The following is a 4,092-nucleotide window of genomic DNA, read 5'->3' as shown; positions in this document are numbered from 1 at the left end:
TAAAGGGTCAGAATTTCATTCTTCTGAAAAGGATACAGAGGTACACTCAGAATAAGCAACAAATGTGGACTTAAATGTAGGCTGCTATCAGGTAGCTTCTTAGTACCAAACTTAATTAAGTTAATTAAATGATAATTGATGATTTTTAAATCTTTTTTTTTAAGATTTTATTTATTTATTTTTAGAGAGGGAAGGGAGGGAGAGAGAGAGAGAGAGAGAGAAACATCAATGTGCAGTTGCTGGGGGTTATGGCCTACAACCCAGGCATGTACCCTGGCTGGGAATCGAACCTGGGACACTCTGGTTCCCAGCCCGCACTCAATCCACTGAGCTACGCCAGCCAGGGCTGATGATTTTTAAATCTTAAAATATACCAGGACTGTGGCCTTGCTACTTACTGATGTAATTTTATGTTCAAGTCACTATGCCAAGATCACAGGAGCTAAAAATATAATATAAATTGTACTCTTTTAAAATAAAAATTATATTGTAGCACAATATACATATATTCAGAAAGATATACAACTTGCAAGTATTTGAGCTCAATAAATTTTCACAAAATGAACATTGTGCAATACCCACTTGGATCAAAATATAGAAGATTACTAGTACCCTTGTAGCTTGCTTCCAGTTTGGGCTAATAGAAATGGTAATGCTGCCACCATTTTTGTACATGTCTTTGGCGAATATAGTTCCATACCTCCAGGGTACAAATGCTGGTTCATAGGACATGCATGTGTCTAGCTTTAGTAGATACTGCTAAAGAGGTTTCCAGAGTTGGACCAATCTGCATTCCTGATGCTCCACACCCTTGTCAACTCTTGGTATTATCTGTCATTTACATTTTAGTCATTCTAGTGAGCATGTAGTCATATTGCCTTGCACTTTTATTTTTTCCATTTCCATGGTGAATAATATAGTTGTGCATGTTTTTCACAGTTTAGGGGCTAATTAGATATCTCCTTTTGGAGATGTCTATTCAAGCCCTGTGTCCATTTTTTTAAGGTAAGTCTTTTGTATATTGATTTGGAGGAATTCTTTATATATCCAGGATATAAATCAGGTACATGAATTGAAAATATCTTCTTCCACTTTGTAGTTTCTGATCATTTTCTTAATCTGTTTTTGACAATGTGTTCTTAAGTTTAATGTAGCTGAATTAATCATTAATTTTCTTCTATGGTTAATGCTATTTTGTGTCCTAGTTAAGAAATATTTGCCTGACCCGAAGTCAACAAGATATTCTTTTATGTTTTCCTTTAAAAGCTTTGTTGTTTTCTCTTTCATGTTTAGATCTACATGACATTTGAAATGAATTTTTAAAAGATTTTATTTATTTATTTTCAGAGGGAAAGGGAAGGAAAAAGGGAAGGAGAGAAGCATCAGTGTGTGGTTGCCTCTCATGCATCCCCTACTGGGAATCTGGCCTGCAACCTAGGCATGTGCCCTAACTGGGAATCGAACCAGCAACCCCTTGCTTTACAGGCTGGCACGCAACACACTAAGCCACACCAGCCAGGGCTGAAATTAATTTTTTAGTATAGTGTGAGATAAGTACTAAGATTTTTTTCATATTGACAACCTATTTACCCACTCCAGTTAGTGAAAAGAACATCTTTTCTAAAGACAGGCCTACACAAGAAGGCACATTCAGAAAACATGTCTTTAAAAGCAGAATTGTATATAATTATGTGGCAAATTTGGAATGTTCTAGATTGCCAATTAGATAGTATAAGAAAATTAATTTGTCTTTAGACTAGAAGCTAGCAAAGTTTTAATGTAAAGAACAAGAGAGTAGATATTTTAGGCTCATATAGTTTCTATCACAGCTGTTCACTGTTGCTACAGTATGCTGCTGTATCACAGAAGCAGCCACCGACAACACCTCAGTGAATGGCCATGGTTGCAGTCCAACCAAACTTTATTTATAAAAACAGGTGGGAGACTGGATTGAGCCTGATGGAAGCCTGGATTTTGCTAACTCGTGCTCTAGATTGTCACCAGATTACCAAATAATTACGTCTTTCTTGATTTCCTTGCATCAGTGAAAGCCTGATGCAGGAATAGGCTGCCGGCAGACCGGGGCCTTATCCTGCTTGAGGACTGTTCACAGGACTCGGTGCAGATTCGCCCAGTCTCAGCTACCTCAGCTCTTTCCCGAGCACCTATGTCAAGATTGACTGAGTCACCATGAACTGCCCCAGTGAATCATCCCCAGGCAGTCATGTAGTGGGAGTCTCTGGAAAGATTTGGAAGGATCGATTATGAAGTTCCCTGAGATGAGAGGGAAGGATCTTCTTCAAGGACCTGACTGGAACACGGCCCCAGTGGACACACCCAGGGGGACCTGGAGATCAGGAAAACCTGCACACAGGACAGGAAATGCTGCTGTGTTCCCTGCTCCAGTGCAGACGAGCCGTGTCCACCATGTAAATTTAAAAAGACTGTATCCTCACTCTCTACCAACGGCCTGTTTCTGTCAATCACTTCACAAGCCCTTAGAACAGCTACACTTTGGGTTACAGAGTATGACCTTCACTGTAAGTGAAAATAAGAAATTGGTCTAAGCCACACACCAGTCACAAGGAAAAACCATGTTTCGTCCAAGTGGCAGACACTCTCCCCTTCTGAAAACATTCTTCATGCACTCCTTGATATGACATCACCAGGTAAACACAGTTTTGTTATGGGTCTAAATAGAAAAGTTGTCAATGCATTTTGCTAAGCATTTTAAGCTCCAGCCTCCCTCATGGAATAGTCAAATTTCCAGTTGTAATTTATATATTTTAATTAACCATCATCATTTTTAAATAATGGGTTAAAGTGTCATGAGAAGTTAATCAAATTTTACTTAGGTAGTTGCTTAAGCAAATCGCAGGATTTTAGAGATAACAGCAGTGGACAAGTCAGCTACCTCTGAGCATTCTCCTAAGTGTTTCCTGAGTTCCTCAAGTACACACAGTTGTTTGAATCAAAGGTTGTTCCCTTCATGCAAACAAGGCCAACCAACTGTTCCCAGACAATTTGGAATTTGGACCAAGGGATTTTAGCCCTGAGTGGCTGCTCTTGAATAGAGGAGGTGAAAACTCAGGAGCTGCTATTTGCACTTACTTTCCTCCCCTGAACTGAAAAACAGAGCCAACTGAGCAATAGCGAAGAAGCAGCAAGTGAGGGGGCAGGGGTGAGGGCAGCGTGGGCTGTGTGCAGATGGCCCTTCAGTCTGTCCCTGCAGCCCCACTCTGACCAGCCTGAATCTGGGAGACACAAACTTACTCTGTAAACCAATTCCCTTTCTTTCAAGCTAGCCAAAGGGGGATTTCCAGTACACATTAGTAAAATATTTCTAACTAACACATTATCTAGTTCACACTTCTCATTACACAGGAAAAGAAACGGAAGTCTGGGGATGATGAATGATTTGCTCAAGGACCCCGTTTCCAGTGACACAGCTGTGGTTAGGGTCTCGTCTCCTGCTCCCTCTTTGGTGGACTTTTCACCAGGCGGTGCTAGACAGACATCTACTAAATGAATGAATGACTCCATTCATTAACTCACTACAAATCTCAACTTATAATTAGCTCTTTTCTAATGCGCTTGACATCTTCATTTGGTCTGAATAGGTAACTTAACTGTCCCTGGGGAACTTTGCAGAAGAGGAACATCCAGCTTTGGTTGTACTTCTGCTCAAGCCATTTGAGCTGCCTAGGAAAAGCGTATGTGTTGAAGTGGATTTGTGCATTGCCCAGATGCCCTAGCTCCTGGGAGTGCTGGCTGCTGGAGGTCCATAGCTCCTGCTCTTTCTGAAATTATGCCCTGAAGGGGATTGCCTCACTGAAATTATAAAGCCTTTTCCATGGGTTCAGCCTGCCCTCCATGGAACAAAAGCCAGCCCCTTGCCTCAGTTCAGCACAATCTGGAAGGCCATTTAGCTCAAGGCCTTGTTTGTAACTGTATCACAGCTCCCCAGCTCCCTCTGCCCAGTCACCGGAGCTCACCCCCTAACTTAACCTCCTACAAGCAAATCTCTATCTCCAAGTCTATTTTTCTGCAAATCTTACCTAAGACTGTAGCTCTTTCACTTTGTTGCCAGAG

Source organism: Phyllostomus discolor, chromosome 13 (assembly GCF_004126475.2).
Source record: "Phyllostomus discolor isolate MPI-MPIP mPhyDis1 chromosome 13, mPhyDis1.pri.v3, whole genome shotgun sequence".
Classification (NCBI taxonomy): domain Eukaryota; kingdom Metazoa; phylum Chordata; class Mammalia; order Chiroptera; family Phyllostomidae; genus Phyllostomus; species Phyllostomus discolor.
The sequence above is the reverse complement of the archived record's forward strand: the minus strand, read 5'-3'. Positions refer to the sequence as shown.